This window comes from Eschrichtius robustus, chromosome X (genome assembly GCF_028021215.1).
Source record: "Eschrichtius robustus isolate mEscRob2 chromosome X, mEscRob2.pri, whole genome shotgun sequence".
NCBI classification, from domain to species: Eukaryota; Metazoa; Chordata; class Mammalia; order Artiodactyla; family Eschrichtiidae; genus Eschrichtius; species Eschrichtius robustus.
In genome coordinates this window covers 110,658,985-110,673,121 of record NC_090845.1, presented here as the reverse complement: position 1 = coordinate 110,673,121, position 14,137 = coordinate 110,658,985, and positions in this window count along the sequence as shown.

Genomic DNA, 14,137 nt, shown 5'->3' with positions numbered 1-14,137 from the left:
AGCAAGAAGTTAGAACATGCACTATACTGTCTCTCAGGCTTCATATTATCTGGCTAGAATGAAGATGATAGTCTGAAAGTCCCAGTTAAATGCTAACATTTGAAGCTGATTTATTTTTATTCAAGGGAAGTTTTATCCAAACCAATGAAAGATGCATGAGTTATACTTATATATACATGTATGCCCTACTGACTTGAACTTTACATTTAATTATTTTGTAGTTTTTAAAAATAAGAGCAGTCTAAGTTTGTGTGTGTGTGTGTGTGTGTTTATGTGTGTGTGTGTATGTGTTTGCCAATAGACCTATTCAAGAAGCTGCACATACATAACCTGGTTCATTTACAAGTCATCTAGTCTCTTCTCACTTCTGTATAGCTAGTTCCACTGTCGTGTATAGTGATCATTGTTGTTAAAAACAGTAATGACCTTTGAGCCCTTGCAAGATTCTAAATCAACAATTCCACTATGATTGTTTGACTATAAACATATAGAATTAAACTAATACTTAAACTGTTTTTCAACAAGATTTAAAATAATTACTTAACCCTCCTTTAAAGATGTTCACTCATAATCCCAATTTCCTTATAACCCTGGTCAATTTCAGACAGTAAATCTCATGATAATTTCCAGTGTCAGGGATATCTCTTTGTCTTAAAGGAATATGCTCTCACACGCCATTATGTGCACACAAGCAATACATTGACCTGTAGTGTACCTGAATATATGGTAAAATGTAATGCTTTAAAACAAAAGTAAACTCCTCAGCATAAAATATCTATTATAATCGATATTTGTCATTTGATTGCTTTATGGAGTGAATAATTTAAATAATGTTTATCTGCCACAATCTCTACTTCAGAACATTCTGTACTTGTGGACTAAGAAAATAGAACAATATAAAACAGACCCCATGACGAGAGGACAGGGAGTACTGGAAATAAATGAACCATGCTAAGCCCAGTGATATTCATCTGCAACAGAAAATGTTAATAGCTAATGGTTGTGATTTGAACTTATCATTGATTTTCATTTCTTTGCCATAAATTGCCCACATGCTATTAGCAGCAGGCCAAGCTGGTTGCTACAATGCTCTTCTCCAAAGCCTGTAAATTATAAGCCTTAAATCAAAAAGTGCTCCAGTGGCACTTGAAGGTTATATCATTCTAGTTCTGTTGATGAACTGAACTTTCTAAGACCACGAAGCATCTTCAAGTTAAACTCAGTGAGAACAATGAACATAATGTCCAATTTTTAAAAACTATCTAACCATGCTTTGTGTTCTAATATTTAATGATAGCATCAATACCCAAAATTCTGAGCTGACTCTCTAGATAGTAGAGTTTTAATAAAAAATTAACTTTTCTCCAACTATTCCACTAAACTTGAAATAGAAGGCATCACAAGCACTCTCAAAGTAAGTCTTAATTATACTTGTATTTTGATCCATTCAGTTGGTTGTTTGGTTTTCTAACTGCATAAAAACTCATAATGGTAAACAAACTGTGAGCTGAAATAGACATTACAGTTGAGCACACTTTCTTAGTCAACATATTCTCTTCCAGAATAGAAAGTGTTCTTCAGTTAATGCAGATGAAATTGAAATTGGTAAAAGATTTTATTGACCATCAGGGAGATAAAAAGCAAGAATGAGTTAGTAAGGATGATTTTGATAGTACAATCCTGAAGAATTCAAGGAGAGAATAAACAATCCTAGGTTTTGCAAATTTTAAATACTCATTTACCTTAGAGCAAGGGGACATATGAGATGTTTTCTGAGAACCATGTGTCATGTAATTTCTGAGACATGGTGTGGTAATCAGCTTCCAACATGACCACACTGTCTGGTACTCTTGCTCCCTTCCTCCCATGGTCTTTTGGATCTCTGCTATATTGAGTAGCCCTCACAATGGGGAGGTCCACGACTAGAGACATTAGTCAATTAACGTCTTTGGCCAACAGCTCTCAAAGAACAGAGGCTTGTCAACAACCATGTTATAAGCTTAGAAGTAGATTCTCTGACCTTGAGATGACTACAGCCCCAGACAACAGTCTGACTATAATCTCATGAAAGACTCTGAGCTAGAACAACCCAGCTAAGCTGCTCCCAAATTCCTGACCCTCAGAAAGTATTATGACAATAAATATTTGCTTTATTAAACTGTCTAGATTTGGGGTAATGTGCTACACAGCAATACATAACTAAAACACTCTGCATACCACCTTTTTACATACTGTATTTCATGATACATTATAACATGTAGAGCTTTGAATGGAGAAGTACATGACATTTGAAACACTGTATATTATCCCCCAAAAATGGCAGACTGCTTTAAGAGTCTGAATCTTCAAAATAAAAAGTTAATTTCTTTTTACTGGGTGGCCTTTGAGATTGTCTATGTTCAATAAAGTAGTAATTATTTCATTTCACAGAAGTCTTGAGAGAAGGTCCATCTCATGGTTTTTCTTCGATAAAGAACAGTTTAGAAATAATGTAATCTTGCTGTCAGTAAAAGTCACTTGATATATTTATTACAATGATGCAATCAATAGCAAGGTTTAAGGGTGATAAGAGTGATATCTGAATGTTTTAAAAAGGGATTATCAAATGTTAGGCCAAGAAAATATTTTTTAAATTTATAAATCAATTCCCAAATAGATTTTTAAAACAGAGCCCTTATATATCATCTGGGTAAAAGCAATGAATGGGCAGTTTGAATCTTCGGTAGATAGCAGAAAATATTTCCTTGTTGCAGTACTGTAAAGCACTGCCAAAGAACCTGAGAACAGTTTGAAAACCACTGGTTAAAAAGGTACATGCCGAAATTAAGAAAACACTCCCATTTACCATTGCAACAAAAAGAATAAAATATCTAGGAATAAACCTACCTAAGGAGACAAAAGACCTGTATGCAGAAAATTATGACACTGATGAAAGAAATTAAAGATGATACAAATAGATGGAGAGATATACCATGTTCTTGGATTAGAAGAATCAACATTGTGAAAATGACTATACTACCCAAAGCAATCTACAGATTCAGTGCAATCCCTATCAAACTACCAATGGCACTTTTCACAGAACTAGAACAAAACATTTCACAATTTGTATGGAAACACAAAAGACCCCGAATAGCCAAAGCAATCTTGAGAAAGAAAAACGGAGCTGGAGGAATCAGACTCCCTGACTTCAGACTATACTACAAAGCTACAGTAATCAAGAGAGTATGGTACTGGCACAAAAACAGAAATATAGATCAATGGAACAGGAGAGAAAGCCCAGAGATAAACCCACACACATATGGTCACCTTATCTTTGATAAAGGAGGCAAGAATATACAGTGGAGAAAAGACAGCCTGTTCAATAAGTGATGCTGTGAAAAGTGGACAGCTACATGTAGAAGAATGAAATTAGAACACTCCCCAACACCATACACAAAAATAAACTCAAAATGGATTAAAGACCTAAATGTAAGACCAGACACTATCAAACTCTTAGAGGAAAACATAGGCAGAACACTGTATGACATAAATCACAGCAAGATCCTTTTTGACCCACCTCCTAGAGAAATGGAAATAAAAACAAAAATAAACAAATGGGACCTAATGAAACTTAAAAGCTTTTGCACAGCAAAGGAAACCATAAACAAGATGAAAAGACAACCCTCAGAATGGGAGAAAATATTTGCAAATGAAGCAACTGACAAAGGATTAATCTCCAAAATTTACAAGCAGCTCATGCAGCTCCAAATCAAAAAAACAAACAACCCAATCCAAAAATGGGCAGAAGACCTAAATAGACATTTCTCCAAAGAAGATATACAGATTGCCAACAAACACATGAAAGGATGCTCAACATCACTAATTATTAGAGAAATGCAAATCAAAACTACAATGCGATATCACCTCACACAGGTAGAATGGCCATCATCAAAAAAACTACAAACAATAAATGCTGGAAAGGGTGTGGAGAAAAGGGAACACTCTTGCACTGTTGGTGGGAATGTAAGTTGATACAGCCACTATGGAGAACAGTATGGAGGTTCCTTAAAAACCTAAAAATAGAACTACCATACGAGCCAGCAATCCCACTCCTGGGCATATACCCTGAGAAAACCATAATTCAAAAAGAGTCATGTACCACAATGTTCATTGTAGCTCTATTTACAATAGCCAGGACATGGAAGCAACCTAAGTGTCCATCAACAGATGAATGGATAAAGAAGGTGTGGCACATATATACAATGGAATATTACTCAGCCATAAAAAGAAATGAAATGGAGGTATTTGTAGTGAGGTGGATGGACCTAGAGTCTGTCATACAGAGTGAAGGAAGTCAGAAAGAGAAAAACAAATACCGTATGCTAACACATATATATGGAGTCTAAAAAACAAACAAAAAATGGTCAGGAAGAACCTAGGGGCAAGACGGGAATAAAGACGCAGACCTACTAGAGAATGGACTTGAGGACACGGGGAGGGGGAAGGGTAAGCTGGGACAAAGTGAGAGAGTGGCATGGACATATATACACTACCAAATGTAAAACCGATAGCTAGTGGGAAGCAGCCGCATAGCACAGGGAGATCAGCTCGGTGCTTTGTGACCACCTAGAGGGGTGGGATAGGGAGGGTGGGAGGGAGACGCAAGAGGGAGGAGATATAGGGATATATGTATATGTATAGCTGATTCACTTTGTTATAAAGCAGAAACTAACACACCATTGTAAAGCAATTATACTCCAATAAAGATGTTAAAAAAAAAAGGTACATGTCTACCTAGAATTATATGTTTTGATTGTAAAGTTTAGTTTTTATAATGAGGTGAAGTTATAATCAGTAGTTTGGCTGCATATACAAGAACAGATTTTTTTAGCTCACTTTTTTAACACTTCTATTTCTCATTTTTAAAATATTTTCTATTCTTTAGCATCAGGTACCATATGCAAGTTTGCCCTGATTGCTGACATCACCTATCATTAGTAAATTAGGTACAATTACATGCTAATATGGTAGGCAATTTTGAAACCACCTTTATTTCTGTCAGCCCAGATATATGTAAATGTGAATGATTAGTTTTTTTTGTTATATCTGCTTTAAAGATATTATAATAGGAACAGCTAAGATAACACTTATATGATGCTTACTATTTATCAAGCTGTTTTCTAAGCACTTGTAGTACTCAAAACTCTATGACTTTGGTATTACTGTTATCTACAGTTTATTGATGGGGAAGTAAGGAATAGAGAGCTTCAGTAACTTGCCCTGGGTCATAGAGCTAGTAAGTGATGGAGCTGAATCCAGATAGTCTGGCTTCAGAGACATTGTGCTTATCCACTAGGCTGCATTCACTCAGAAGCAGTTAATCCACAGTTCCTGGTTAGCTGCAGCACACTCCAGAGGTTAGAGAGTTAAAATTCAGTTCAGATACTTTCCTTCCACTCAGAAGTCTTCCTTTGCCTCCCTCAAACTACCCTTTCTGTTCTACTTCCATAAAATGAGTGTATCTCTGCCATTGCATGTATCTTTCTGTATTAGAATTGCCCATTTATGTGTCTGTATTATTATAGACAGTGATATCTTTGAAGACAAAAATCATGTCTTATTTATCTTTATATTACCAGAGTTTTGTTTAGCACAGGGTCTGATGCTCTGTAGATACTTAATGTTTGGTGGACTAAGCTGAGCTGAATGCTAGTGCATATGTCATGAAAAATTACTATTACTCCACCCAACGTGTAAAACAATGACCTATCAAATGCTTACGATATGCAAGATACTATACTATACATTTTATACACATATTATTTCATTTTATTCTTACAATGGTACCTGTGAGGCAAATATAACTATCATCATTTTACTCATAAAGAGACTGAGGCTCAAAAAGGTTAAGTGACTGTTTGCCTAAGCTCACAGCTGTTAAGTGGTAGACTCAGTTCCCCCAAACCCTAGTCTATCAGGCTCATAAAGCCTTTGCTCTTTACCTACTATTATACTGCTTCCAAGAGGCAATTTCAGTGGGAATTCTTCCCTGATTCCTGAGCCTAAATTTTTGAAAATCCAAAGTTATATCCAGACTTCTAGATATTGTATATTACCTTAACAACTAAGAAATTGAGGCTAGTTAGAGGATCAGGTATTTTCAAATAGTGGAGTAGGTCCAGAGAGGGCCATATTGAAGCCGTTAGAACAGTGCATATATGGACCTTCAGAGCTGTGAAATACACTTATAGGTAAAGTGATAGCCCCCTTTTCCATCCAGCTTTTGTCCGTTTATCATCATTGCAATTATAGGTAAAGTGTACTCATTCCTGCTAAGGATAGGAAAACTTGTATTTCATCCACAGTAAATCAAGGGGGAAAAAAGTCATTTACCTAAGACGTCGTTTGAGTTGGAGAGGCAGGGGAAATATATTTTGTGTTTGACACTCATTGGGAAACGTGAGAGTAATGAAAGATTCGAACTACCCCTTTTCCTTACTAGAGCTAAGGAAAAGGTTGTATTTAGAACCTTATAAAATATTTTATGCATAAATTCTGTGTGCATGTATTTTACACAGATTGTACATATGTACAAATAATACCATATAGACAAACATTATTATGAGAGCTGAAAAACAATGTTAATCTCCTAAAAGTAAACCTATAAAACTGAAGCTTACTTGAATAAAGGTTGCTAAATACTTAACATAGTTTTAATTGAATTTTACATCACACAGAAGAAAATGAGAAAAGAAAAATCATATTCTTAGTAAAACTTCAAAGGTCAATAAACTTTCTCTAAACACAGCAGATTTCCAATGACAAATTTTATAACGCGGGACCTTTTCAGTTCAAAGCTGAAGAAGTGTTATGAAGTGTAGTGGTTATGGCAAGATCTGAACATTTATCCATCCATTATAGGTTCACCAGGAGGACTGAACAAACACTTATATTTTATAATAAGCTAAGAGAACAAGCAGTTGAAGGAAGAAAATGTTCAAGTGAAATTTCATGACAAGAAATCCTTGATGGTTTGATATTGCTTCATCTACCTCAGAAAAATCAACAGCTGTATACTCCACTGGGGAATTCCTAACAAGCAATGATGATGAGTAGAGAGGAAAAAAAAAAAAGTGAGAGAAGGTAAGGCAGTCCTTTACTTTGAAGAAATTTCTCAGAGTCATTTTGACTTGCTTTCCCTTGGATAAAACCACATGCTAGTTTTCTTTATAAAACTTTTTAGAAGATGTTGAACTTTTGATGAAGGAATGGTGACTGTTCTTCCCTAAGTTCATGATTGATGGGAGGCTAAATTCAAACAGACTGAGGAGAAGCTCTACAATGCATGCCTCTCTTAATTAGACAAATGTATAAATTAAAAAATAAAGTCCCAGAGTAATAGAAAATTATTTAATTCTCTAATTTCATTATTCAGCCTACTTTGATTGCCTATGCACATTAATATGCTATAGCAGGCATTGTGCTCTTTTGGTATTTATCCCTAAGTAAGTTATAGTCAAGTATACAAAGATACAGTTGGTTGCTAGGTAGCTTGTATGGTTCTGCTGCAACATGTTTCCTGTGGCAGTTTTGTTTTTTTACTCTTCAAGGGGTACAGGGGTGATAACTTGTGACCAATGCTACTAGTTCTAGGAAACATATTTTCCCTATCCAAATACTAGTAGACAGAGATGGGGGGGGGGGACCCAACGATATTAGTCTAGATATCTTGCACCCAGTAGATATTCCATAAATGTTTGTTTAATAAATTAAATCAAAATAATTTCAGAAGGAAAGAGAATATTTATTTCCCTAAACTTTTGAATCTTTGGGAGTTCAATAAGAAATCCCATATTCCTGCAGAACAGTAAAGTATCATCTATTAGGGATACTTATTTTTTTAAAAACTAAATGTTGATAGACTCTTTAGGAATTCCAAATTTGGAAATAATTTCACATGCCATGCAATTGAGAGCTTCCCAAACACATTAGGAAATTGACTGTATGATAGGGGCTTATATAAAATGCAAATTCCAGGGCTACAGCCCCAAAGATGCTGATTAAGTAGATCTAGAATGAGGCCCAGGAATTTTTGAGCTCCTTAATTATTTTATTTTATTATTTATCTTATTTATCAAGTTTTGGAACAACTGGTAAAATTACAGAGCTAAAAGAAAAAAAAACGTGGCTGAAAACTTTTAAGACCTTGAGTTGAAAAAGAATGTTTAACAAGTCTCAAAAAAGCATAAATCACAAGGTATAAAAGTTGATGGATTCACCTATAGGAAATAGGAATTTTTGTTCAAAAATGGATATGAAGAATCATATAGTAAGAAAATGCATGCAACATCTGAAATGTATAAGGGATTAATGTGTAGAATATTTAAAGAATTCCTGCAAATCAACAAGAAAAAGGGAAGATATAATAACAAAATGAACAAAGAACAGATAATTGATGGAAGGAGAAAATTGATTGGTTACAAGTATATACAGAGATGCTTACACTGATTGTTGATTAGAGAAATGTGAAGTAAAGCAATTAAACCAATTTATAATCAGCAAAAATGCATCAGTCGGATATAACCAAGTATTGTCAAAGATGCGAGGAATTGTTATACCTAATGCACTGCTGGTAGAAGTGTAAAAGGGACAGCTATTCTAGAGAACAATTGAGTAAGGCAGTGAAATTAGGAATATGCATACCATATGACCCACTCTTTGGTGTACACCTTAGAGAAAGTTTAAAATAAGGTTGTGTGTGTGTGTGTGTGTGTGTGTGTGTGTGTGTGTATGTGTATATACATACACATACATTAAGACATATTTGAAGCATTATTGTGGAACTGGGTCTTTGGAGGAAGCTCGAAAAAATCACAAGAGGAATATATAACTAAATATGTTAAATACATCCTATGGACTACTAATCAGTAGTTACAGCAATGAACCAGATAAATGTTAAGAAGTATGATTAGATCTCAAAAAGCATGTTTCAAAAATATTGTTGCATTGTTACTTCTAGCCTGATTAAATGAGATCCTCGTGGAAATTACCTGCACATAATAATATCTACTAATCATGGATTTTTTAATGAAAAGGCAAATTAATAAACAACAGTGATAACAACAACATCAACAAAAACTAACAAGATGAATGTAGTGAAAAGTAAGAAAAGCAGGCAGATTCTGAAATTTGAAGGAGAGTTGACACTTAGAAGAAGAGTAAAGTAGGGATGAATATCTCACTTTTATGGCTTTTATCCTTAGGATAGGTTAAAACCTCTGCCATGTGAGGTGTTAACAATGGTGAACTATAGCCAATTCACACTGGCTCAGAAGAGCTGATTGTGGGCATCACTTTCCAGCTCAATGTTCAGTGAAACACATAACTTGAAATTGGCTATGATGGGAGTTTTTACACCATGGAAATCAGAAAATGCTAAAATCAGGATTTTATTTATATTTTCTTCAGATACACAGTTAAATATTTACCAGTACACCCTGAATGGTTAAAATTAGGCTAAAAAGCCCATGCTCTTTCTGGCTTGAAGACCCAGAAGACAGAGTTTGGGGCAACCACAACCACTAGAAAGAGATGGGGGGGATTCATAAAGGAGATGAATAGAAGGAGAGCCCTATGTTCTGTGTATAAATTCTGCCCAGATCTCTGCTGGTCCCAGAATTATGCATCTCCACAGCACATAGCAGACAGATACCCGAAAGTAGCCCAGATAAAGATAAGAAAATGAACTTGAATTTAAGCTCCTGCCCGAGGCAGTTTACCATTTGATTCCAACCAAGTTAACTGATAAAATAAACACTTGATAAAACAAAAACCACTCTTCAGAGTTATAAAACAGAATCCAGAGTCTCCTCAGAAAAAAAATTCTAAATAATCTGTAAGCCAAATGAGAAGTCACATGGGAAATTAAAATTTAAATATTTTGAACTGAATAATAATGAAAATATAACACTAATATTTGTGAATTGCAGAAGATGGCAATGTCAGAGGATCCTGAACTCACCTTCTCCCATGGACACACTGAATCTACAGCTACACATGGAGCAATTACCTCTGAAAGAAATCCAGAAACTAGCTGAGTGACTCCTACTCATCAAGTGAATGAGAAAAAACTCACATTGAAATGGGTAGGAAAGTCTGAGACACACACTCACCATGAATCCATCCTTGACACAGAGATACACTACTGGGAGGGGACTCACAACTTCAAGCTTCTCCCTGAGGAGTGAAGGGTTTAGATGTTGGGTCCAACTTTTAAGACTTCGCCCTGAGGGATGGGCCCACAAAACACCTAACTCTGAAAGCCAAAAGGGCTTGTGTCCCTGAGATCCACAAGACTACACTTTAAATGCTGCTGCCTGAGGGTCCAGCTTTCAATCGGCCTACATTTACATCCACTTTGGGACACTGACAGGTCTTGGCAGACCCTCAACTACTAAGAGCCACAAGGAACAAAGAAGGTGGCCTGGACAATCAAAAGGTTTGAGAGACAACAAGAGCTCAGACCATGCTGAATGAGAAGGTTCATCTCCTACACAAGACCGGCCTGTCAAGATTGAATGAGGTGACTGTTTTATCTAATGTGCAGAAACCAACACAGAGCATCAAGGAAAATGAAGAAACAGAACAATATGCGCCAAACAAAAGAACAAGATAAAACTCCAAAAACAGACCTTAATGAAACAGAGATAGTGATTTGCTTGATAATACAATAATGGTCATGAAGATAGTCACTGAGGTCAGGAGAAAAATGTATTAACAAAGTGAGAATTTCAACAAAGAGACAGAAAATATAAGAAGGCAACAAACTGAATTAGCCAGAGTAGAATAAAATAACTGAACTGAAAAATTCAATAGAGGGGTTCAACAGACTAGATCAAGCAGAAGAAAGGATCAGCAAATTTGAAGATAGGGGAGTGAAATACTTCCAAACAGAGAAACAAAAAGAAGAAAACAATGAAAAAGATTGAAGATAGTTTAAGGTACTTATGGAACACTATTAAGTGGACCAATATTTGCATTATAGGGGTCTTGGAAGGAGAAGAGAGAGAAAGAAACAGAAAGCTTATTGAAAGAAATAATGGTTGAAAACTTTCTTAACCTGGGGGAAAAAACCCAGACATCTAGAACCAGAAAGCCCAAAGAGTTCCAAATAAGAGGAATCTAAATAGGCCCACTCTGAGACACCTTACAATTAAATTGTCAAAAGTTAAAGATGGAGAGAATCTTAAAAGCAGCAAGAGAAAAAACAACTTGTTATGTACAAGAGAATCCCCATAAGACCACCAGCAGATTTTTCAGCAGAAACTTTATAGATCCGAAGGGAGTGGCACAATCTATTCAGAGTGCTGAAAGAAAAAAGTGCCAACAAAGAATACTCTACCTGGAAAATTTTCCTTCATAACTGAATGGAGAGATAGAGTTTTCCAAACAAGCAAAAGCTCTAGAAATTCATCACCTCTAGACCAGCCTTACAAGAAACATTAAAGGAACTGCTTCAAGCTGAAATGAAAAGTCACTAATTAGTAACAGGAAAATATATTAAAGTATAGGTCTCACTGGTAAAGGTAAATACATAGTTAAATTCAGAATACTCTAGTGTTATAATGGTGGTGGTTAAATCACTGATAAATCTAGTATGAAGATTAAAAGACAAAAGTATTAAAAATAACTAACTACAAGAATTTGTTAACGAATACACAAGGTAAAAAGATGTAAATTGTGATATTAAAAACATAAAATGGGAGGGAGAGTAAAAATGTAGAGCTTCAGTATGTGTTTGAAGTCAAGTTGTTATCAGCTTAAAATAGACTATTATATGTTTTATGTAAGCCTTGTGATAACCACAAGGCAAAATCTTACAGTAGATACACAAAAGATAAAGAGAAAAGAATCTAGGTGTACCATTAAAGTAAATCTGTGGATTGCAGCTAAAGCAATGCTCAGAAGAAAATCCATAGCTAAAATACACACATTAGAAAGAAAAGAAAGTTATAAAACTCAGGCGCCTAAGATTCCAACATAAGAAGGTAGAAAAACAATGAAGTAAATTAAATAGAACAAAGGAAGTAATAAAAATAGGAGCAGATATTAAGGAAATAGAAATTTAAAAGAACAATAGAGAACAATGACAAAATCAAGAATTACTCCTTTGAAAATAGCAAGAAAATTGATAAACCTGTTGCTAGACTGCTCAAGAATAAGGAGAGAATCCAAGTTACTAATGTCAGGAATGTTAGAGGAAACATCACTAAAGATCCTACAGATAATAAAAGGATAATAAAATAATATCATTACCAACTTTGTCAATGAATTTGACAACTTTGGTAAAATGGACAAATTCCTGGGACTTCCCTGGCGGTCCAGTAGTTAAGACTCCGTGCTTCCACTGCAGGGGGTGTCGGTTCAATCCCTGGCTAAGATCCCACATGCTGCGTGGCACAGCCACAAAAAAAAAAAAAAAACAAAAAAAACTGGGCAAATTCCTTGCAATATGCAATGTATCAAAGTTGACACAGATTAAACCAAATATCTTAATAGCCATATTTCTGTTAATGAAATTGAACTTGTTATCAAAAATCTTTCCTCAAAGAAAACTCCAGGTCAAAATGATTCCCCTGTTGAATTCTATCAAAACCTTAAAGAAGAAATAATGTCAATCCTACATAAACTCAAGAAATGGAGGAGGCTAGATACAATTATACCAAAACCTGATAAAGATATTGCAAAAATCCTACAAGTCAGTAGTAATTTTTAAAAATCCAGTAAAAAATATGAACAAAACATTCATGCATACACTTGTCTAAAGAAGTTACATGAATGGTCAATGATCACATAATTTATCATTGGAGAGATGCAAACTAAAGTTACTACTACTGACTCTCAAGTCTGGCTACAATTAAAATGAAAGACATCAGCAATGCTCGCATATAAAATGGTGTAGCCACTTTGGAAATAGGTCTGATAGTTTCTTCTACACATTTGTCTACACTATGACCCATTAATTTCATTCCTAGGTATTTCTCAAGAGTAATGAAAATATATGCCCACAAAAATAGTTGTACAAGGACTTTTCATAACAAATTTACTCATAATAGCCAAAAACTGGAAACTACTCAGGTGCTCATGAACAGGAGAATGGATAAACAAATGGTGGTTTCTTTATACTGGGTGAAGAAAAAAAAAGACACAAAGTTCTGAGTGAAGTGAGCTTTACAAGAAAAACTACATACTATGTGATCCCATTTATATAAAGTTCTAAAATGGGCAAAATTAATTCATGTTTGAAAAAAGTAAGAATAATGGTAATCTTGCAGGTTGGGAGTAGAGATGTATGTGGAAGGGGCAGGAGGGAAGTTTCTAATAGTTGTAATGTTCTATATTTTGAGTGGAGTTTTCATTATAAAGGTGTACGGATTTGCCACACAAATATACACATAAGATTTGTGCATTTCATTTGTGTAAATTTTAAATAGAAAACACTGTTAATAAATATTGAACCCTAACTGACATACATTCTGAAATATTTAGGGTATACTAATGTTTATAAGTTATTTTGAAATATTCCAAAAGTAAATGGACTAATAGGTGGGTAAAGTTTGAAAAGATGCACAGATAGTGATAAACCACATATAGTAAAATATTATTGGTGGAATCTAGGTGGGGGAATATGTGAGTGTTCACTCAAACATTCATTCAACTTTGCTGTATGTTTGAAAATTCTAAATGCACTTCTAATTATTTATGATATAATGAAGTAATAAGATATTGAAAATAATTTCAAAATAATACAAATGTTGAAAAATGAAAGAGAATACTATGTATCTTACAAAATTAGAAAGGTTCATCCACGTAGCTGGAAATGGCAAGATCTCCTCCTTTTTAAAAGCTGAATAATATTCCATTTTATATATCACAATTTCTTTATCTATTCATGTGTCAACAGACTTAGGTTGTTTCCATATCTGGGCTATTCTGAATAATGGTGCAATGAACATGGAAGTGCAGATGCCTCTTTGAGATAGTGATTTCATTTCTTTTGGGAATATACCCAGAAGAGTGATTACTGAATCATATGGTAGCTCTATTTTTAATTTTTTGAGGAACCTCCATAATGTTCTCCATAGTGGCTGCACCACAA